This window comes from Chiloscyllium plagiosum, unplaced genomic scaffold (assembly GCF_037043375.1).
Source record: "Chiloscyllium plagiosum isolate Xiang-an unplaced genomic scaffold, Cpla_swu_hap1 HiC_scaffold_25, whole genome shotgun sequence".
Lineage (NCBI taxonomy): Eukaryota > Metazoa > Chordata > Chondrichthyes > Orectolobiformes > Hemiscylliidae > Chiloscyllium > Chiloscyllium plagiosum.
Genome location: NW_028270163.1, coordinates 45,373,683 through 45,398,657, shown reverse-complemented (window position 1 = coordinate 45,398,657; position 24,975 = coordinate 45,373,683). Strand labels below are relative to the sequence as shown.

The 24,975-nt window shown below is 42.8% G+C and overlaps 1 protein-coding gene across 4 annotated transcripts in view; it reads right to left on the bottom strand.

The window, feature by feature from the left end:
- The window catches only part of usp36 (ubiquitin specific peptidase 36), an 84,209-nt gene extending 65,556 nt beyond the window's left edge, over nucleotides 1-18,653 (bottom strand). For 2 of the 4 annotated variants that reach the window (XM_088000688.1, XM_088000689.1), the window contains exon 1: nucleotides 17,989-18,147. The gene's annotated coding sequence lies outside the window, so the exon portion shown is untranslated. Of the gene's footprint in view, nucleotides 1-17,988; nucleotides 18,190-18,520 lie in introns of those variants that run through there. The other 2 variants (XM_043714918.2, XM_043714917.2) reach the window with 2 other exon arrangements.
- Nucleotides 18,654-24,975: the final 6,322 nt, after the last annotated feature.

Sequence of the window (24,975 nt, the reverse complement as noted above, 5' to 3'; positions counted from 1 at the left end):
TGTTGATTGATAGGGGTATGGAGTTTCGGAGCCACGAGGTCATGCTTCAGCTATACAAGACACTGGTAAGGCCGCACCTGGGGTACTGCATACAGTTCTGGTCACCATATTATAGGAAGGATACTTGGCTTTTGAAAGGGTCAGAGAAGACTTATTAGGATGCTGCCTGTTCTGGAAGGAAGGTCTTACGAGGAAACTGAGGCTGTTTTCATTAGAGAGAAGAAGGTTGTGAGGTGATTTAATCAAGATGTATAAGATAATCAGAGGGTTAGATAAGGTGGACAGCAAGAGCCTTTTTCCTCAGATGGTGAAGGCTAATACGAGAGGACATAATTGAGGGGTAATGAATTGAGGACATATCAGTGGTAGCTTCTTCACTCAGAGCAGAAGGGATGTGGAACAGCCTACCCACAACAGTAGTAGACTCGTTGATGTTAAGGGCATTTACATGGGCATTAGACATGCTTATGGATAATAATAGATGGGCATCAGATGTCAGCGCAGAGGGCCTGTACTGCACTGTAATGTTCTGTCTTTTCCTTGGGGTAGGGGAGTCCAAAGCTAGAGGGCATAGTTCAAGGTGAGAGGGGAAAGATTTGAAAGGGACGTCAGGGGCAACTTTTTCACGCAGAGGGTGGTGTATGTATGAAATGAGCTGCCAGAGAAATTGGTGGTGGCTGGTACAATTACAACATGGATGGGTATATGAATGGAAAGGGGTTAAGTCAGGATATGGGCTAAATGCTGGCAAATGGTACTATATTAATTTAGAATATCTGGTCAGCATTGACAAGTTGGACCAAATAGTCTGTTTCCATGCTGTATAGCGCAATGACTTTATTACTCTAAAAGACTATAGATTCCAGTGGAACATAGAAAATGCGGGAGGAACTTCAGAAAGCAATTAGGAGAGCAAAGAAGGGGCACATAAAAAGATCGACAGGTGAGATCACGAAGAACCCCAAGATATTCTATCAAAGAGAAGAGAATAACCAGGGAGAGAGAGTGAGGTGCATTAGGGACCAAGGTGGCAACCTGTGCCCGCAGCCAGAGAACACAACTTCAACAAGAACTTCACACCTGCCTTTGTATGGCAAGAGGAGGATGATGGTACAGAATTCAGGAAGAGAGACTGAGAAGTTCTTGAGTAAATTGTTACAGGGAGTGAAGAGGCATTGGATAGGTTTAGAAATGGACAGTTTGCCAGGTCTGGCTGAATTGTATGCCAGATTGCAATGGGAGATAAGGGAGGAAATTTCAAGGGTTCTGACCCCAAGATTTAAATTCCTCTCTGGCCACAGAGGAGCTACCAGAGCACCGAAAAACACCTCATGTGTCTCCATTTTTCCAAGAAGTATGGTAAAGATAAACCTGGGAATTACTGAACAGTCTCACATCAGCAGTTGGCAAACAATTGGAGAGAATTCTGAAGGGGAGAATTAATTTCCTTAGAGTTGCAAGGTTTGATCAGGGATAGTGTTTTAAAAAATTCTCAAGGTCAGGTTCGTAGGAGAGTAGTCTGACACAGAACAAACGACCAAGAGGCGAGACTGCTAGAATATGGGCATTTTATTCCCCGCAGCGTCGCACAACGGGTCTGGCTTATACTCACTCTACATGTTACAAAAACTGGGAGCCGTCAGTTCTCGTAGAGCGGTTGCCAACAACCCACGCTCGGCGGTTAAACGTAACCCCGGAGCAGACTCTACCGAACTGGAGACTTCTCCAGCTGATATACTCTTCTCCAGACACAAACATTCATGTGAACAGCAGAGCAAGGCCAAAAAACACATTCCATTCTGGTTACATACAGATAAGAAGATTCACACGGGAAGGTGTATAACAAGATTCACACGGGACCAAGCGACACCTTCCATTTTCGGTTAGAGCAGAGCAAGGCTAAAAAACACATTCCATTCTGGTTACATACAGATAAGAAGATTCACACGGGACTAAGCAACACCTCCATTCCGGTTAGATTCACACATGTATTGGGACATAATTTTTAACCGTTTCACCACATTCCACTGCTTGGAATTTTACACCACATTCCACTGCTTGGCCCAACACATGTGTTACACTATGCTTAATTCAGTTCAATTCGTTTCAGTTAATTTCAGTTCAGTCAATTCAGTGTAATTCAATTCAGCTCAGTTCAGGTCTGTTCAGTTCAATTCAATTGTGTTCAATTCAGTTCCGTCCATTTCAATTCAATTTAGCTCAGTTCCATTTTGTTCCGTTCAATTTGATTCACTTCAGTTCCACTCAGTTCAGTTCAGTTCAATCCCATTCAATTCTGTTAACTCCGCTTCAGCCTTTTGGACATGCCCACATCCTCCGCTGTACTCCAGGCAAGGGGTTCTTCGGCAGGACTGGGATCCTTTCTCAAACAAACTGCCACGTACATGCCCACATCCATGCCATCCCGGGACGGTCGGGACCTCCACAGTTTGTTCTTCTGGTTTCTTAGTCGTTTTCCAAAACATTGTTCTGTATCAAAATCTCTCCTCAATTGCGATTGACCCTGCTCGACTACGCCAAATGTTTTAAAAAATTCTCAAGGTCAGGTTCGTAGGAGAGTAGTCTGACACAGAACAAACGACCAAGAGGCGAGACTGCTAGAATATGGGCATTTTATTCCCCGCAGCGTCGCACAACGGGTCTGGCTTATACTCACTCTACATGTTACAAAAACTGGGAGCCGTCAGTTCTCGTAGAGCGGTTGCCAACAACCCACGCTCGGCGGTTAAACGTAACCCCGGAGCAGACTCTACCGAACTGGAGACTTCTCCAGCTGATATACTCTTCTCCAGACACAAACATTCATGTGAACAGCAGAGCAAGGCCAAAAAACACATTCCATTCTGGTTACATACAGATAAGAAGATTCACACGGGACTAAGCAACACCTCCATTCCGGTTAGATTCACACATGTATTGGGACATAATTTTTAACCGTTTCACCACATTCCACTGCTTGGAATTTTACACCACATATAGCCAGCATGGCTTTGTCAGAGGGAGGTCATACCAATAAAGTTTGATTGAATTTGAGTTGAGTGACTAGGTGTGCAGAAAGATTGAATCTATGAAGTGTGGCACTGGAAAAGGCACAGCAGGTCAGGCAGCATTTGAGAAGCAAGAGAGTCGACGTTTCAGGCACAACCAGTCCTGATGAAGGGTTATGCCCAAAATGTTGACTCTCTTGCTCCTCAGATGCTGCCTGACCTGCTGTGCCTCTTCCAGTGCCACACTTCATCGACTCTGACTCTTCAGCATCCATTATCCTCACTATCTCCTTTTTGCAGGTAGGTTGATACGGATTACTACAAAGCCTTTGACAAGGCCCAAATGGGAGATTCATAAAAAAAAGACAAATGCTTGGGTGATCCAGTGTAATTTGACAAGTTGGATCTGAAATTGTCTTAGAGACAGGGTGGTGGTAGAAGGCTGTTTGTGTGATTGGTAGCTGGTGTTCAGTGGCGCACTCAAGGGATGAGTACTGGGTCCTTTATTGTTCGTGATATATAAATGATGTAGAAGAGAAGCTAATGTGTGAGCACGAGAATGTGTGCACACGTGTGCTGCGAACGTGCGTGGGCATTAATAGCAAGTTAGTTTATGGATGACACAAAGATTGGTCAGGTGGTTGACATTAAGGAAGAAGGTCTTACTATGTAGGAGGATACAGACAGATTAGTCAGATGGTAAATCAGTGGCAGGCAGAATTTAACCCAGACAGTGGGAGGCAATGCAGCTTGGAACAAGTAACAAGCCAAGAGAGTAACCATTGAAATATTGAAATATGGGCGGCACGGTGGCTAGCACTGCTGCCTCACAGCGCCAGAGACCCGGGTTCAATTCCCGCCTCAGGTGACTGACTGTGTGGAGTTTGCACGTTCTCCCCCTGTCTGCGTGGGTTTCCTCCGGGTGCTCTGGTTTCCTCCCACAGTCCAAAGATGTGCAGGTCAGGTGAATTGACCATGCTAAATTTCCCGTAGTGTTAGGTAAGGGGTAAATGTAGGGGTATGGGTGGGTTGCGCTTCGGGGGGTCGGTGTGGACTTGTTGGGTCGAAGGGCTTGTTTCCACACTGTAATCTAATCTAATCTAATTAGGACACCAGGAAGCTCGGAGGAACAGACGGATCTTGGGGTGCTTGCTCACAGATTCCCCAAAAGCAGGAGCAATTAATAGGATAGTTAGGTGGCAAAGACACTTGTCTTTATCAGTCATGACATAGATTATAAGAGGAAAGAGTCATGTTAGATCTGTACAAAGCTTTGGTTAGTCCTCAGCTGGAGTACTGTGTGTAGTTCTAGTCATCACGTTATAAGACGGATGTGATTGAACTAGAAAGGGTGCAGAGGTGATTCACCAACAGGTTGCCTGGGGTGGAGCACTTTAGCTATGAAGCGAGGCTGGATAAGCTCAAGCTGTTTCCTTTAGTGCACAGAAGGCTGAGAGGGGACATAACAGAAGTGTATAAGACTGAAGGGCATGGACAGGATAGGGTTACACTTAGAAAACTTCTATTCCCCTTAGCTGAAGGATCAATAATGAGGGGGCACAATTGTAAGGAGAAAGGCAGGAGGTTTAGAGGGGATTTGAGGAAAAACCTTTACAGTCAGAGAGTAGTGAAAATCTAGAATCATAGATTCTGGTATCATAGTTGAGGCAGGAAACCTCAAACTTTACAAAATAGTTGAATGACATGACATTCAAAGTTATAGACCAAGTGCTGGAAAGTGGGTTTAGTGTAGATTCAGTAGTTCTGTTGCTGCAGTCTCAACTGGTTCAAGGTCATCTTCTGCCTTGCATGATTCTGCACCATGCAAGTTTCTTTAACTAACACATCTAACATGTGACAAAGCTAACGTGTCCTCCCCAACGACTTAATTTTGAATTAATTTGCTTAAAGGACTTAAACCGTGCACTGCTATTTGACATTTTTACTGAGCCTGTTTTCCAGGTCTTCATTCAATTCCAATTCTCTTGATGTTCTAACTGAAGTGACTGCAATAGTACTGGACTCAAATTATATTTGCATCCTGCCCAATTCATTTTTAGTTCATTCCAATATCTGACATAGGTCGTTCTGCTATAATGCGCGTTTCAGTGCGAGTTGGCTATAACGTGATTTACGAATTGTGGGTGCTGTTGGATAACATAAGCTTTCTGAATGGGTACAACAATTTTCTATTAGCCATCTTCTGCAGCACGATTTCTGTGGCGTGAGGTTACAGACGAACACAACTGTCGGCGTTATATCAGAATGACCTGTATTTTCTGTTCCCGAAGCTCTTTCAATATTGATGAATTTCATATTATTTAAAATTAAAGCAATACCTAATATTGTCCTTCATTTCCAAACAGAGAGGAACCTGGCAACAGAGAGGATGGCAAAAATACTACGTAACCATACCATTAATCTGAATTTGTTTTTTCAAACAACATGACAACTCAGTGAAAACAAATGGCAGCACAAATTCTGTGCGTTCCCTAAAACTGGGTAAAGAATAACCTCTTCTTTAAGATGCAAGAGTAGTCTTATCTTTCAGGTTTCAATAGGTCAGTTATTGCTGTACGTCAGGGTTGCTTCTAACTTACAAACCCTCTCCCCTAGATAGAAATTACAATAGTACAGCTTATGAAAAAAAGGCATTTTCATTTCCAGAGTTTTCTATTCATGCATATATCATGCATCATTAAAAAAAAAGTCATATCAATCACTGCTACGTCCAAAAACGGATCATTGAAGAGTGAGGGATTAGGATTTGAATGCTGGACTGTGTGAAAGAATATTTCTTATGCATTTTGAAATTATTTGCATAAATTAATGCAAGTTTCACAAAAACAAAAGAATCTTAAACCATGACATCAAAATACTTGGGTAAAAATAGAACAATTAAACACTTCCGACACAATTGTATATTTAAAGAGGAATTTTGCTCTGCTGCTTAACATGTACAAATGTCAAACATACTTACACAATAACTTAGACAACTAATTAGAAAACTACCACTGAGAACAATTGAATTTAATGTAATCCTGCTTGGTCTGGTAATTATTCTTTCCAGCATTAAATTTATGGGACGGGCATTCATTTTCAATACGTTATCAGAAGGATAGCCATCGTCTACTTCCCACTAATTCCAGACTCCCAAGTCATAATAATCTTTCCACTTTGCCAGATTTACTATTGCCTAGTCCTGGTTGCCATTTAGAAAGCAGGAATGAACTGGTTGCTTGAACCATCACAGTCCTCAAAGCATTTTGGGTCGCCTACAATGCTTCAGGAACTATGTTCCAGGACTTTGACTCAGAGAGAGTGAAGGGATGGTGCGTGGCTTGGTGGGGAACTGCTACGGTTGTCCTTTTAGGTGGTAGAGGTCAGAGTTTTGAAAGAGCTGTCAAAAGAGCCTTGGTGAGTTATTGTCGTGCTTCTTGCAGGTGGGACTGCTGGAACTGTGTTTCGATGAAAGATGAAATAAATGCTGTTGGAGAGCCAATCAAATAGGCAACTAGACCATGTTACCTTCAGGAGTGTTGTTGGAGTTGCACTCATCCAGCCAAGGGGCAAGTACAATAGTACCTACCGAACCCGTGGGGAATTCATTCCAAATCCTAACACGGAAGCCCAAAACCGCAGACAGTTCATTTAAATGGGAAATTTGCCTTCCTGGCAGCCCTGGTCTCTGGTTCTGGAATGTTCCCTGTGATATGTATGGGTCATGGTAAATGGTGGGTAACAAACCGTGGAAAACGATTCCAACAATATGGAGGGTCACCCTGTATTCTGTCACACTCCTCACTTGTGCATTGTGCACGGTGGACAGACTTTGAGGAGCCTGAAGAGTTGGTTGCTACAGATTCATTCTTGTACTCTCACTGTGTGTGTGACTGGTCCAATTCCATTTCTAGTTAACTGGCATTGATATTGGAAGATTCAGAGATGGTAATGCCATCAAGCACCTGAAGGCAATAATTAAATTTAGTCTTGTTGAAGATGGTCATTGTCTGGTACTTGCGCAACATGTAACATTTGTACCACATATCAGCCCATGTCTGGATATTGCCCAAGTATTGCTGCATACGGATGCAAACTGCTGCAGTATCTGAGGAACTGTGAACGGTGAACATTGTGAGATCATCAGCAAATAGCCCCACTTTTGCCCTTATGATGGAGGGAAAGTCATCTATGTGAAGTGATTTAGGATGCTCGGACCCAGGACACCACCCTGAGGAACTCCTGCAGTGATATCTTGGGGTTGTGTAGCCTCCTCCTCCAGTAAGAACTTCAGCCTGATCAGTTGGTTGTGGGATCGCTTGGCTCTGTCTACCAATTGCTGTTTATACTCTTTGGCACACAAGCAGTCCTGTGTTATACTTTACAAAGTTGATATCTCAGCGTTCACTAACCTTTTAGCCCATTCCTGCTTTTCAGAGCATCACTGTTATTTGTCTATTTACTTAAAAGCTGTTCACCCAGCCATCTTCCAGCTTTAAATAAAGTGTCACTGTCCCAAAACAGCCATTGCCACCATAACCAAAACAGCCATTACACACAGTGTCTACATAAAAGCGAAAGTGAGGACTGCAGATGCTGGAGAACAGACTCTAGATTAGAGTTGCGCTGGAAAAGCACAGGAGGTCAGGCAGCATCCGAGGAGCAGGAAAACCAACGTTTCAGGCAGGAGCCCTTCATCAATTCCCACCGTGTTTTTCCATCACCACTCTAATCTTGACAGTGATAACATATGCTGTATGATCTGCTGAGAGTTGCCAATACTTTGTCACATCAAATGGCATGATTTTTGGTCCTTCGTGATTGATGTCGACACATACTCATCTATTTGCAGCACCACACCCACTTAACTTAGACGAGTTAACCAGACAGATATAAACACACTGTATCAGAATGTTTCTGAATACTGATACAATTTAAATCAGCAGGTCATGATTGCTTAGGTGAAGGGTTCTTTCTCAAGTGGATCAATCATGGACACCAATTCCTCCCATCAAAACTTCAAAAGTGAAGATACAGATGTGCTTCAGATTATTTTATGTGAATATTTTAACAACTTAGCATTTCCAACATTTGCAACACAAAATTCTACATTAAGACTTGTTGGGCCGAATGACCTGTTTCCACATTGGAGTGAATCTAATTTAAAATGGCCTAAAATCTATTTTTTTCCCTCCCTCAAAAGGGTCAAAAATCTGGAGAGCAGCTCAAGACTAAAGCACTCCAACATGCATCAACTTTTTATTGCTCAACACCTGATGATCATGTGGTTCTGTGTATTTCGACATGTATCCACCTCTTTCAGGTGAGAGCCAATCCACGTTGTGGAGCACAACCGTAACAATATTCTGCTCACTCCTTGCTGGATTACACCAAACATTCCATCCAGCCACCATTCATTTACTTACTTTTGTACCAATCAATCAACAAACCATCCCAGAAGGTAACTGCAATTGTACAGTGTTCAACACAAAAATTAACAAGCATTCTTCCACATTAACCATTATAAATTATACAATTAATCCTATTTATAAATAATTGTTGTACAATGTTATTGTGAAATATCCCTCAAGAACTACTACATGTTCAGTAGAAAAACAGCAGCATCATTGGTTAATCTATACAAAAGTCTCCACAGGCCCCATTTTGAGAAGCTCAGAAATGAAAAGTAGAATATCGTGGATGCCGGAAATGCTGGAGAAACTGAGAAACTCCAGTTTTGAAAAGTGATACCAGATTTGAAACATTCTGTTTCTAATTCACATCTGTTGCTAGACCTGCTGAATTTCTCCAGCATTTTCTGCTTGCGTGAGAATCACTAATTTAAGAAGATAAATGCTTTTAGAGCAACAAATTTTGAATAGTCAATGCACATTCAATATACACTGTTCAAATATACAGTCATAGAGTCAGAGATCTACAGCACAAAAAAAAGGGCTTTTATTGTGCGCTCACCAGTCAAAAACCACCCAACTACTCCATTCCCATTTTCTAGCATTTGGTCCCGAGCTTTGGTCATTCCCAACATTCCCTGAACAAATTCCCAGATTGTCTCACAAGAAGAAATTCCTTCACCCAGGGAGTGGTGAGCCTGTGGAATTTACTACCAGAGAAAGCATTCAAGGCCAAAACATTGTTTAATTTTAAGAAAAAAGGCTAAATGGATCAAAGGATATGCAGGTAAACAGGAACAGGCTGAGTCACATGATCATATTGAACAGTGGAGCAGGCTCGAAGGGCCAAATGGCCAACGCCTGCTCCTATTTTCTTTGTTTTCATATTTCTCAAAATAATTAAGCAGGAGAATTCCACCACTTACACAATATAAATTGCTTTTTGAGAGCACTGGTGGGGTTGAGGGTGCTGGAGAAGACTTTTAATTTTAGCCTTTATATTCAAATCGACATGGGGCTTGATGGTTAAGAGTAGAGATGTCTTATCAGCTGTTCGAGATGTTGGCGAAGCCATGTATGAAGTACTAAGAGTGGTTTCCCCTTATTTAAGGAAAGAGATCACTTAATTTGAGGAATTTCTTCGGGGAGGGGGTGTGGGGAGATTGTCTTATGATCAAAGGCTAAACAGGTTGGGAGTCTTACTCATTGGAATTTAGAAGAATGAAAAGTCATTCACTGAAACGTTTTGTTTTCCTAAGGAGCTTGGCAAGGTAAGTGTTGAGAGGATGTTTCCCCTCAAGAACTGTCCCACTACACATAAGGTGAAGAACCCTGAAGGTTGATCACAGGCCTGGAAGATATTGATAATAATTCTAGCTCATCAATTCATCATAAAAACATGACAATGCCTGTACCAGATGATTCAAATACAATATTCTGAAAAATTGGCCTTGAAGTAAGAGACTACAAAGATGTACGTGATGGGTGGTGGACAAAATGTAGGTTTCGAAAGAGCAAGAGAGAGTTTTACAGCAAAGTCGAAATCATTTAGTATAGCAGCCATCAAGAGGAGTTATATGCTTATGTGGAAGGGCATGGGGAAATCAAGGGAGCAGGAGTTGTATCTCCGATATTAGGCAGGCTTATGGAAACTGAGGAAATGAGTAAATGAGAAAAATCTACAAGATGGATGTTCACAACCAGAGTGGCTGTTATGTTCAGCCCATGGAACAAGCGAAGATGAACTGCATACGTAATCTTAAAAGTACAGTGGAGAACAAAAGTGGGAGACAGAGTTCACTGAAATAAGGACAGAAACACAGGTGGTCACTGTCCTACTACACATGACCATTTTCTGTCTGCCCTCCATCTTGTAGCCACTATTGTGCAAGCAAAGATTGAAACTTTTACTGCACAGAAGTGCTGTTCCTACCTAGAGGCCAGAAGGTAAGGTTAATGTCCGACTAGCCTCAGAGATTTGCTATAACACAGCTGAACAAGTTGATTAAAATAATACATCAGCAAAACTGTCCCTCTAATAATTTAGTGGGACTCAGTACAAAAATGACCAAAATTCTATTTCAAAAAATCGTGAGCCTCAGACTAGTGGGTATTCTACAGGACTTTCCTGCTCCCTGTGCCAAGGAAAATGAGTTAACCTTGGCACTTTTACAACTGCAAGAATCACAAACATTTCAGACTTTAGGTGGGGTGAAAAGGTGCAGTTGGGATTGGAGGAAACTCCATAATAAGGTCACATCACTGAAGGCAATTCAGTGCATCAACATCACGAGAAAATATTTTCTCTTCACTGCCAATATTTTCTACTTCTCTTTCTTAGTCCTTGGGTTCTAGCACCTCACATGCCGGTTTGCATAGTACAATTTCCACCCGTTACCATGTCCCTACTTTGTCCAAGCACTCAGCTATAACAGTGCATATACAACTAAACATGTGGCTACCAGAGGAACCAATTGCAAAAGACACAGCTCAAGAATTAAACCCAACACTTATCTGGGCAATTCAAGTAGTTTTTTATACCACACAGTGTAAATACCTCTACTTAATTCCCAACACACCATGACCCATGATGACAAGCATGCTTAGCATTGCAGAGAGTCCGTCTTGTCATCTTACGAAACTGGGATACATTTTTAAAATCAAGGTGAATGTGAACAAGCGACAAATTGTACAGAGTTATAGAGATGTTCAGCACGGAAACAGACCCTTCAGTCCAACATGTCCACGCCGACCAGATATCCCAACCCAAATCTAGTCCCACCTACCAGCACCCAGCCCATATCCCTCCGAACCCTTCCTATTCATATACCCATGCAATTGCCTCTTAAAATGTTGCAATTGTACCAGCCACCACCACTTCCTCTGGCAGCTCATTCCATACAGGTACCACCCTCTGTGTGAAAAAGCTGCCCCTTAGGTCTCTTTTATATCTTTCCCCTCTCACCCAAAACCTATGCCCTCTGGTTGTGCATTCCCCAACCCCAGGGAAGAAAGACTTTGTATATACCCATCCATGCCCCTCATGATTTTATAAGTCTCTATAAGGTCACCCCTCAGCCTCCGACACTGCAGGCAAAACAGCCCCAGCGTATTCAACCCCTCCCTATAGCTGAAATCCTCCACATGGATAAACTGTTATCTTGCCAATTAAACTGCTCATGATCAACTCGAAAACGAAGTTTTAGAATGAAAATTTCAACCAATTCCAGAAACACGAGAACCGATGTAATTGCTCATTTCAGACTCAAAGTCAATTTAACTCAATCGCCTATATGCATTTTCTGTCTATTTCCATCAAACACTGACCATTAATCAGATCTTATTAAACCAATCCACCCCTGAGCAATACTCTCGATGCTCTGCATGTTCTTGCAGAATTAGCCTAAATTCTTTTATTCCTTCACATCATAATTTATCATACTAATCACTGTGGACAGTTGGCAAATAACCTTGACATCAAGCAGCAGGGACTTATTTGGACGAAGCAGCCAATATTTGTTAACAATGAAAATGAATGGAGGCAGAGCATTCAATCAGTTTAAGCTGACCCACAACAACCACATGAGTGTTAAAGTAACCACCTCATCTCCAAGTAGGGTACTGATACCATTTTAGTATCTGTCAAAGAACAGTCACCAAGAAATGAAGATGGCAGGAACACAAGAGATTGAGGTGCTATAAGAATCAAAGAGAGTCTATTTGTAACAGTATACTTAACTGACACATTAGATTACAGGTGAGATCCAAAGTTGTCTCCTTAAGGTTTTGAATGTCCATTGTTCACAAGTGGAATCATTTGTGTGTATTCTCGTCACATCTGATAATGTATAACTGCCTTAAGTATGTGTCAGTGACCGACAAAATGCACACAAAGCACAATTCCCACAGAATCCATAGGGATAATGAAGAATACTCTGGCAGTCAAAATGAAGGATATAACAAATGAGAAGTCACATTCAGCCACTCAGACTCAGGGGAGATGATGCTCCACAGCTGCAACAGTTCAAGCTGCACACATTCCCATCTTCCACATCTTTTAAACAAACTGTCAACTATTTCTGTGGCTCCCTGAATATCTGGTTCCTAAAAATTCCAATATGCTTTTCAAAATGGGCGATTAAATAGCTCATCCTAAAAAACCAACACTTGCACTGAAATACAGAGTGAGTACAAATGCTGGAAATATGGAGGTCAGGCGACACCTGTAAAGAACAGAACTGCTAATGTTTCAGATCAATGATTATTCATCAGGCCCCAAACATTAACTGTGCTCTCTTCACAGGCCTGCAGGCTCTGTGAAGCATTTTCTCACAGCTGCAATATGCAGTATATTCTAAGGCGATTCTCAGAAAAGAATAGAGACATAGGAGATCGGGAGAGAATCAGTTCGCAAGACCGACTTGCATTTGCTTACAGCCACTGAGACAGAAAGCTCAAGACAACGGAGAACTTTGACCCTGAAGGAGATGAAAGTTGAACAAAGTGTTTGAACTAGGACACAAGGGTGAAGGCAATAACTGAGATAAGGCAAAGCAAATGTCATGAAGGGATCCGTAATGAACAAATCTGAAATAAATCTCACCCTGAACCAGAGACAAATGACATGCTAAAACAAGCCTCTCAACAATTTATTCAACTGTTTCACTTTAATAATTTCCAATTATTTTGCTTCATTAAAATATCAAGCTACCAAATGGAGGGCCTGAATACAATATGTGAACACCTTAGACTGTGTTAAATCAGAAATTTAACATAGCAATGATTACTAATTGTAAAAATATTTAATCAAGAATCATCATGTTAACACAACACCACTAACTGCTGACAAAAGCAGGATTAATCTGAATTCCATTTTGAAAGTAGTAGTTACGTATGATGCTGTGTCCCAATATTGCAATTCACCGAGTGAGCAGGCATGTGCTTGCATGTACTATTGCTCTCCTGAGCTCTCACACTGAGGAAAACATTCAGTCAAGGCCATACATTCATCTCAAAACTCATCTCGGTGAGTCTCGGCACCCTTTGGCAAACCGTTTCAAGTGGATACTGGCAGAGGGGTCCCAATGACAAAATAACATATTAAAAATAAAACTGGAAATTAATGGAAAATAAAGCATACATGATTATATTAGATTGACAGTGCCCAGAAACAATTTAAAGTATGTGAAATCAACCACTTAATGATGATGTGGAAATGCCAACGTTGGACTTGGGTGGACAAAGTTAAAAATCCCACAACACCAGGTTACAACAGGTTTATATAGAAGTGCAAGTTTTCGGATTCAATATATTGAACAAACCGAGCTTGCTGTCAAGTCTCGATTCTAAAAGATGAAAGGCTTAAAAACAATCTAGGTTTGGTCAACATATCATTTCAGTTGCATGACACTAATCTTTTGCTATAAATTCTGGGTCTTATGATCCTGCCCCACAGCTGCCTGATGAAGGAGTAGTGCTCTGAAAGCTTGTACTTCCAAATAAACCTGTTGGACTATATCCTGGTATTGTGTGATTTTCAATTAATTATTTAATGACATTCCCATTACAGTGAGATTGAGGAACAATGGAAGGAATATTAGTGTACAAAAGCTGACTTCAATTATTTGCTCTACTCCATTTTTGAAATATAGTTCAATCATTTGTGTTGTCATAGCTTATTTTTCAGCCTTGCATTACTTTAATCAGGGCACACAACTCATTGTTATTTTTCAAACAATGATGAAAGATCCCAGATAAATCAGGTACTACTCATTCTTCAGAGTATGAGTATATGTCACAGAGGATGAAAATAATCCAACTGGAGAATAACTGAATAAGACATGGAACAAACAACTGAACACAGCCTCATGCCAGATACTCATATTCCATGAACTCCTCAGCCTGTTTAACTCCTAGTGACCCAGTGTAAATATTTGCAGTGATTGAGGAAATCAGTTCCCAAGTACCACTTCAAGGATCAAAAAAAATAAGATCAATAAACATGGGCAATAGCAAAGGCCATATAGGTTCACAGCTCCAGTACGAAACTGCATGAAAAAACTGCAAAGCATTTCCTTTCTCTCCCCCCACCCTTACTCCAGCCCCATTGAAGAAAATGATTCCTGCCTAATAAAATTTCAGAAGAAATAGCCATTGGGGTAGGTACAGAAAGAATGAGTCCAGAAAGGAGCAATTTCAGTCACTGTACATCAAAACATTGGGGGGAGCTGGGTAGTTCTTCTCTGTGAAGTTCAAGTGGAATTTGACTGATGTATTGAGAATTCATAGAATCCCTGCAGTGTGAAAACAGGCTATTCAACCCAACAAGTCCACACCAACCCTCCGAAGAGTAATCCACACAGACTCATTCCCCCACCCTATATTTACCCCTGACTGCACCTAACCTATACATCCCTGAATACTACGGGCAATTTAGCATGGCCAATTTTGCCTAAGCTGCACATCGTGGAGCTGTGGGAGTAAAGCGCAGACGTGGGGAGAATGTGCAAATTCCACACAGACAGTCGCCCGAGGCTGGAATTGAACCTGGGCCCCTGGCACTGTGAAGCAGAAGTGCTAACCACTGAGCGACCATGCCACCCTCGAGGTATCTGAAGAGAAATGTTTATCGGTGGGAAAGTCAAGAAGCAAATGACATTGATTTAAGGTGAATGGGGGAAAAACAAAGCAAAGACAACACAGGAAAATCTGAAATAAAACAGTATAAGGCTGGCAAACCACAGCGGGTCAGTAAGTATCTGTGGAGAAAAGCAGAGTTCCCTTGATAGACAGAATGGCCTTTTCTGTGCAGTAAATATTGTTTGGTTCAATTGTACATTTGTGTGCATCAGCTTCAAATATCTGAGGATCATTCTCTCTCACTTCTAGGTAAAAACAATGACTGCAGATGCTGGAAACCAGATTCTGGATTAGTGGTGCTGGAAGAGCACAGCAGTTCAGGCAGCATCCAAGGAGCTTCGAAATCGACGTTTCGGGCAAAAGCACTTCATCAGGAATAAAGGCAGTGAGCCTGAAGCGTGGAGAGATAAGCTAGGGGAGGGTGGGGGTGGGTAGAGAGTAGCATAGAGTACAATGGGTGAGTGGGGGAGGAGATGAAGGTGATAGGTCAGGGAGGAGAGGGTGGAATGGATAGGTGGAAAAGGAGCTAGGCAGGTCGGACAAGTCAAGGGGACAGTGCTGAGCTGGAAGTTTGAAACTAGGATGAGGTGGGGGAAGGGGAAATGAGGAAGCTGTTGAAGTCCACATTGATGCCCTGGGGTTGAAGTGTTCCGAGGCGGAAGATGAGGCGTTCTTCCTCCAGGCGTCTGGTGGTGAGGGAGCGGCGGTGAAGGAGGCCCAGGACCTCCATGTCCTCGGCAGAGTGGGAGGGGAAGTTGAAATGTTGGGCCACGGGGCGGTGTGGTTGATTGGTGCGGGTGTACCAGAGATGTTCCCTAAAGCGCTCTGCTAGGAGGCGCCCAGTCTCCCCACTGCAGAGGAGACCGCATCGGGAGCATCGGATACAATAAATGATATTAGTGGATGTGCAGGTAAAACTTTGATGGATGTGGAAGGCTCCTTTAGGGCCTTGGATAGAGGTGAGGGAGGTGGTGTGGGCACAGGTTTTACAGTTCCTGCAGTGGCAGGGGAACGTGCCAGGATGGGAGGGTGGGTCGTAGGGGAGCTTCTAAGAGGAGCCAACCAACATGGAAATCAATCATTCCTCCCTACCTTACTGGGCAGGAGGAAGCCAAATCCTTTCACCATCCTGGCAGTGATCAGCTATTCTGTCCAGCTGAGTGTTTAAACCAGGAGCCCTCCTGACACAGTATGACACAGAATTAACCATTAAAACAGAAGGACACAGGGGTTCCCAACATGCTTTATGGTCCAATCTTTTATATCAACTGAGCAAGTGCAGTCGCAGGAAGGTAGGATAGTGAAGACGCAATTTGGTAAGCTTTCCTTCATTGGCCAGTGCATGGAGTGTAGGGGTTGGGAGGTCATGTTGCAGCTGTACAGGACATTGGATAGGCCACTTTTGGAATACTGCATGCAATTCTGGTCTCTCTGCTGTAGAAAGGATGTTGTGAAACTTGAAAGGGTTCAGAAAAGATTTACAAGGCTGTTATCAGGGTTGGATGATTTCAGCTATAGGGAGAGGCTAAATAGGCTGGGGCTATTTTCCCTGGAGCATCAGAGGTTGAAGGGTAACCTTACAGAGGTTTATAAAAACATGAAGCACATGGGTATGGTAAATAAACAAAGTATTTTCCCTAGGATATTTAAAAATATGACAAAAAGTCTTGAAGTGAGAGGAGAAAGATTTAAGTATGACAGGAGGGTTTTTTTTAAAGCACAGTAGTTCTTGTCTGGAATGAACTTCAAGAGAAAGTGATGGATACAGTTACAATATTTAAAAGACATTTGGCTAAGTACAGTAATAAGAAATATTTGGAGGGATAAAAGGCAGGAGGGACTAGTTTAGCTTTGGATCATAGTTGGCATTGACTGGTTGGACCGAAGGGTCTGTTCCATGCTGCAAGATTTAATAACTCTACAAATCAGCTCCTCTTACTGAAAGCTGATATGAAGACTCAAGTGATTAAGAAAACAATGATCTTTCTTCCTTGGCAGTGGTAAATGTAAAAAACGTTAAACAACATTTCAAAACAAAAGCAGTTCACAATACAATTAAATTATTTTGAAGAGTAGCTATAAATATGGAGTACTGTTTGCTCAAACATTTTTACAACAGTAAGATAAATCGGATAAATGCTCAGTTAATCTATTTTGAAGGCAACAATAGAGGGTGAAATGTTGCCCAAGACACTGAGAACCAACTATTATTTAGTTCATTGGGATCATTCACGTCTACCTTAACAGGCTAGTGGGAGCCTGAACTAAATATCTCATGTCAATGACACCTCTGCCATTAACTCCCACACTGCTGTACTGATGTGTCATCTAAACGACAGAATTAAGGCCTAACGTGCTGCTTAAACCCACCAACTTCTGACTCGTGCATGAGTGCAATCAACAGAAACAAGGCACTTTCTGTTTTTAAAAACCGGTTTTGCCAAACGGAAAAAGAGATTAGTCCGGGATTGTAGGCCGCTCCTTTTTAAAAAAATTGAGCGTTGCTGTTTTTGACCCTTTCTCGACACGTGCAAGTACATAAAACCAATATCCATTAGCCAATGGTTCGAAATGTCTTTCACAGGTCTGCAACTTTGTTGCTTACTCCTAAAATATGCTTAATACACACACGAAAACAACTAAAAGCCGAACGATTTCAGAAATGTTCAGTGCCTCAATCGGGAAATAAAACTATAAAAGGATTGTTTCGTCGTCATCGGATAACTAACTAATAATAAACAAACAATCAAATGCTGACGAGTACAAATTCTGGAGGACGAATCTGTGGGCGCAATGTATTGATTTCGATGGAAACGCGCGACGGCGACTTACATAATCGCTCGAAAGGCGCACGCTTGACTCCGACATGCAGCAAGCCAGCACGTGTTAAACCCCACTAACCCCCTCAGCCCCGGGAACACGGCACTAACCAGCCAAGTGTGAAAGTCACGGTCAAGCTTTTCACAAGCCGCTCCAGCCTCAAACACAATGACAGCGCGAAGAGACGGCGGGAGGGTGAAGATTAGCCATCGCGCCGGCCGCTTCAGTCCAAAACAGTCAAACTGCAGTGATGCTGGACCTGGCGAACCCTGGCTGGGCCGGCGGATACTTTGTAGCCGCTTCCTCGCGAAGCGCCGATCTCTCTCTCACACACACACACACACAGTCCCGCCCCCTCCTTGAGCGGCAGCGCGCTGGACCAATCAGTACAAGGGTACGCCGGACACCCCGCCCAAATGGAGCTCAAGTCCACAAACCGGACCAATCAGTGGCAGCCGGGTCCCGGCAGCAGGCCGGGAAGCCTCGCGCTCGCTCAGTGTATCTATTCTCCGCCACATTCTGCAACATTGCGTTACAATGTAGCAACGCTTTCACCTACAAAGACAGGCACCTACTGCAGCAGCAGCAGCTCTACTCATTTCCTATTGCCGTGGAAGGAGCAAAACAAAATGTCAGGATTACCTGGTCAGAATTAACGGGGCGAGCGCTGCAGAGCCGTTTCACATCATGGACTCAGCGCTCAGCTGCGCTGGTGGACATCCGGGAAAGCCAGGAGTAAACAGCAATGATTGATGGGTGAAAGTGAGGACTGCAGATGCTGGAGATATGGCGCTAGAAAAGCACAGCAGGTCAGGTAGCATCCGAGGAGCAGGAGAATTATTGTTGGGTGGCATATCTAGAAAATGGGCGCACGTCTGTCCCAAGAGACAACAAAAACCCGTGGTGACGGAGTTGCTTCGATATGATCTGTGGAGTCTGATGAGAAAGGGGTGGTTAAAAAAATTAGGAGCTTAGCCGGATAAATCTTCAGTTACATGTTCAAATTTTGTGCTTTTCAAACAACCTTGCTGAAGACCTGTCTCATGAATACACACTAATGTGAATAAATATGGCACAAATTTACTCTCCCTACTCCCAGAGATTGTGAAAAAATTCTTACGATCCTGATTTGACGAAAATACTTCATCAGCTAAAATGTCCTGTGGTTGTCAAATAAACGATACAAATGACAGTCCTTTCTTTGCAGATTCCTTTGAGTCATAGAGATGTACAGCACAGAAACAGACCGTTTGGTCCAACTCATCCATGCCGACCAGATATCCCACCCCAATCTAGTCTCATTTGCCAGCACCCAGCCCATATCGGTCCAAACCTTTCCTATTCAGACAACCATCCAGATGCCTTTTAAGTGTTGCAATTATATTAGCCTCTACACGTTCCTCTAGCAGCCCATTCTACACAAGCACCACCCTCCGTGAAAAAGTTGCCTCATACCTTTCCCCCTCACCCTCAACTTGTGCCCTCTAATTTTGGATGCCCCCACCCCAGGGAAAAGACCTTGTCTATTTACCCTATCCATGCCCCCCATGATTTTATAAACCTCTTGGACAATGTTTATTTATTTAATACTACATCATGTTATATTTGTGCTGAGTATTTTAAACGTTGATCGATATTGCTTCTTTAAAAGATTCTTTAACCCTACACAAAACTTATTTAAATTTCCTCTCTATGTTTATACCATACAATATTTCCTTGTCCCTAACCAGATGTATCTGCATTATACCCCCTTATTTGATGGGCACTATTCTTAATGACAATATTTTTTCACCTCTGCACAAAGAACCTCAATGAGCCCTGCCCGTTCTCTAGTTATTCTCAAACTCCAGTAAATGACATTTCCTGCAAGGGTGGTTGTCCAGGGCATGTGAAGCATTGTACTGAAGTGCCCTGTCAGAATTTTACTTAAACAAATCTTGGTAAACTTATCGAAATACACTTAAGACTTCATTCGATTGGGACAGAAAAACCTCACCAGCTACCTGGGCAGTTTTTAAAAAGTATATTTAAGCCACTTGTGATCTCGAGGACTACTTTTTGACTTTTGAGGCTAATGTTTTCTCTTCAGAGGCACCTTTCTTTTCCCAATCTCACTAACTCAAGTTACAAGTTGATGCAGTCATAGAGATGTAGAACACAGAAACACTCCCTTCAGTCCAACTCATCCATGTCAACCAGATAACCCAACCTAATCTAATCGCATTTGTCAGCACTTGGGCCATATCCCTCTAAACCCTTCCTATTCATAGACCCATCCAGGTGCCTTTTAAATGCTGTAATTGTACCAGTCTTCACCATTTGTTCTGGGAGCTCATTCCATAGACAAACCACCTTCTCTCGTCAGTACATCCACATACTGAATCAGAAAATTGTCTTGTACACACTTAACAAATTCCTCCCCATCTAAACTCTTACTATTATGGCAGTCCCATTCTATGTTTAGAAAGTTAAAATTCCCGACTATAACCACCCTATTATTTTTACAGATAACAGAGATTGCCTTACAAATTTGGTTCTCAATTTCCTGCTGATTATTAGGGGGTCAATAATACAATCTCAAAAAGGAAATCATCCCTTTCTTATTTCTCTGTTCAACCCAAATAACCTCCCTGGATAGCAGTACAGCTTAATGCTATCCCTTATCAAAAATGCCACTCCCCCTCCTCACTTGCCTCCTTTTGTCCTTCCTGTAGCATTTGTATCCTGGAACATGAAGCTGCCAGTCCTGTCCATTCCTGAGCCACGTTTCTGTGATTGCTATGATATCCCAGTTCCTTACCATGCCCTGAGTTCATCTGCCTTACCTGTTAGGCTTCTTGCATTGAAGTAAATGCAGTTTAATTTATCAGTCCTACCTTGTTCACTGTGTTGTTCCTGCCTGCCCTGACAGTTCAATTTGCTTCTTTTCCCAACTGTACCAGTCTCAGATTGATCTCTTTCCTCACTATTTCCCTGGGTCCCCCATCCCCCACCTTACTAGTTTAGATCCTCCCGAGCAGATCTCCCTGCCAGTATAATAGTCCCCTTCCAATTCAGGTACAATCTATCCTTCTTGTACAGGTTACTTCTACCCCAGAAGAGATTTGCATGATCCAAAAATGTGAACCCTTCTCCCCTGCACCAGCTCCTCAGCAATGCATTCATCTGCTCTATTCTCCGATTCCAACCCTCGCTAGCTCATAGCACCGGGAGTAATCCAGACATTACTACCCTCGAGGACCTCCTTTATAAATTCCTGCCTAACTTTCTATATCCTCCCTTCAGAATCTTATCCTTTTCCCTTCCTACGTCATTGGTACCAATGTGGACAATGACCTCCTGCTAGTACCTCTCCCCTTTGACAACATTCTGCACCCTCACTGAGATGTCTTGATCCAGACACCATATGGGCAACACACCATTCTGCTGTTTCACTGCTGGCCACAGAAACGTCTGACTGTGCCTCAGACTAGAGAGTCCCCTATCACAATCTATCGCTTGGAACCCGACGTATCCCTCATTAAGTTCTTTTTCCTGAGATTCTTACACAATGGCAACACACCAACTTCTGTGAACAACAATCAAATTTTATTAAGCACAGTACAGAACAAGCTTTGGAGAAACCCTGAACACTCCACACCATGATTGCGAGGCATGCCCAGGGAAGTTCACTCCGAACAAGGGAAACAGTCCTTCCTTTGTACAAAATCTTTACATCACAATTAGTAATGCCCGTAAGACAACACCCAGCCATTCCCCCACAGTCACATGCCATTCAAGACACAATGCAGTGACTACTTCATCCTCAGAAACAATGTAATGCAAATCATCCCCTAATGGTCAAATCTGTTGCAAATCGTTTTTTGTAACAACCGGGGAGTAGTCAAATTACAACTGTAATGTTCTTATTGACTTCTGAATCGTGAATGAAAATGTAAATGGCTTTTGAATAACTTGGAAATGGCCATGCAAATGGCTTTGAATGCCAAGAGATGGGAATGTGGTTTCCTTACAATCTTCCTGAAAATCAGAGGCATCCCATTTCCTAAAGGTCAGCAGAGCAAATTAACTCTTTAATATCTCACTCATTACATTAGAGCTAGTCTTGAAACCAGAAACTTGGCTGTTCGTGCTACATTCCCTGAGAAACCATCACCCCCTACATTTTCCAAAACAGCATACTTGTTTGAAATGGGGATAGCTTCAGAAGACTCCTGCACTACCTGCCTACCCTTTCTACCTTTCGTGGAGTTAACCCATCTACCTGACTGTATCTGCGGCTTTTCTCCCTTCCTATAACTGCCATCCTCACACCCCCAGCTCTTATAAATTCCTCATTGCCTCGAACTGCCAATGCAATTGATCCATGCAATTCGATAGGATTCGCAACCAAAGACACTTCCTGCAGATATAATCATCAGTAAAATGGAAACTGTCCCTAAACTCTCACATTCGAAAGGAAGGGCATATCATTCTACTGAAGACCATCTTTGCTCCTTCACAATCTACAGACCCAGAAAATAGCACTGTCTTCTTGCTCTAAAAAACAGTGCTCCAAGCTAACTTAGTACTTATGGTTTATATTTTTAAATGTAATCATGAGACAGATCTCAATAAAACATATCATCAAGAAAAAACCCATTCCACTCACTACTGTAGACTTACAGCAAGCTTACTTATTAAAAAGTATGCACTTATCTCTTCCTGTGCTGTGAGTTCACCCACACCGGTTCCTCCAAGGTCAACTGTGAATGTCACTGTTTGTTCATTTTCCCTGGATGCACTCCGAAATCCAGAGATACATGAACTCAAACAGTAAAGGCAGTAACTGTGCAGATTCACTGCTGTGGCAGTGAAGAGTGTAGGTTTCTTTCTCTCTCTCCCTCAGTGACCATGTCGTCGCTGCCTTTTGTCAAGTGCCATTATTTTGATCTTTTTTCCCCAAAGTTCCAAAACAACACAACAGCTTATAAAATAATGATCACAAGAAATGTGAAAGGTTTGGATTTTGAATAAGTTCTCAAGGCGTGTTTATGCACTTTGCTGAGGCCACGGGTCATGAATTCAGTCTTGTGGAAGCTGCTCACCAGAGAATGGCTGATATAAATGACAGATTTTTCCTTGTTCTTGAAAGTTTTTTCTGAATTAGCAGGCTTCTGGTGATGACAACCTCCTGCAAAGAATCACCTTCACTGTATGCACTTGCCCCTCAGCTGGTCTGCCATAACCACCCTCTTCTGCTTGACTCTGTCAGATCCATAAGCCTGGACAGGGATAACCACCTCCTGATTTTCATCTACCTCATCCTGCCCCTTGTCAGATTTTGTAGCTGTTGGTCTGGTTTATGATCCTGCCTTCGTAGATCCCTCAGCCACCCACTATTGTACAGCAGGCAGCACACCACTACTCTCCAGTGCAGCCTTGCAGGAGGAGTACTGCAGTGCTCTCCAAGTGGTAAAGGCACCACATTTTCAAAATTCCAAAAGGTCTACTGCATGTGAGTCACCAACCAGAGACTGATGTCACACAAAATTGGAAAAGCAGTTGCAAATTCCTAAGGTGAATGAGTTCATACTCATAGAAATGTACAGCACAGAAACAGACTCTTCAGTCCAACTCATCCATGCTGATCAGATATCCCAACCTAATCTAGTCATATTTGCCAGCACTTGGGCCATATCCCTCTAAACCCTTCCTATTCACACACCCATCCAGATTCCTTTTGTATTGCAATTGTACCAGCCTCCACTACTGCCTCTGGCAGCTCATTCCATACAAGTACCACCCTCTGCGTGAAAAGGTTGCCCCTTAGGTCTCGATTAAATTTTTCCCCTCTCACCCTAAACCTATAACCTTTAGTTCTGAACTCCCCCACCCCAGGGAAAATACTTTGTATATTTATCTTATCCACGAATCTCATGATTTTATAAACCTCTACAAGGTCACCCCTCAGTCTCCGACGCTCCAGGGAAAACAGCTCTAGCCTATTCATCCTCTCCCTACAGCTCAAATCCCCCAACCCTGACAACATCCTTTTTGGGCAGCATGGTGGCACAGTGGTTAGCACTGCTGCCTAACAGCGCCAGAGACCTGGGTTCAATTCTCAGCCTCAGGCAACTGTCTGTGTGGAGTTTGCACATTCTCCCCGTGTCTGCGTGGGTTTCCTCTGGGTGCTCCGGTTTCCTCCCACAGTCCAAAAATGTGCAGGTTAGGTGAATTGGCCATGCTAAATTGCCTGTAATGTTAGGTGAAGGGGCAAATGTAGGGGAATGGGTCTGGGTGGGTTGCTCTTCGGAGGGTCGGTGTGGACTTGTTGGGCCGAAGGGCCTGTTTCCACACAGTAAGTAATCTAACCTAAATCTTTTCTGAACCCTTTCAAGTTTGACAACATCCTTCCGATAGGAAGGAGACCAGAATTGAACACAATATTACAAAAGTGGCCGAACCAACGTCCTGTATAACCGCAACATGACCTCCCAACTCCTGTACTCAATAATCTGACCAATAAAGGAAAGCATACCAAACACCTTCTTCACTATTATATCTACTTTCAAGGAGCTATGAACGTGCACTCCAAGGTTTCTTTGTTCAGCAACACTCCTCAGGACCTTATCATTAAGTGTATATGTCCTGCAAAGATTTGCTTTCCCAATATGCAGCACCTCAAATTTATCTAAATTAAACTCCATCTGCTACTCCTCAGCCCATTGGCCTATCTGATCAAGATCCTGTTGTACTCGGAGGTAACCATCTTCGCTGTCCACAACACCTCCAATTATGGTGTTATCTGCAAACTTACTAACTATTTGTGGCAGTTTCTAGGATACCATGCAGAGTAAGTGGGATGAAATCATAGAATCCAAAATTCATGTGGAAGCAGGCCATTCAGTCAATCGAAACTGCACCAACCCTCCAAAGAGCATCCCACCCACCCCCCGCCCCCGCCATATCCCTGTACCTGAGCATTTCCCATGGCTCATTCATCTAGTCTGCACATCCATGGACACTATGGGTAATTTAGCACGGTCAATACACATTAACCTGCACATATTTGGACTGTGGAAACACCTGGAGGAAACTCATGGTGGTTTTGCGTG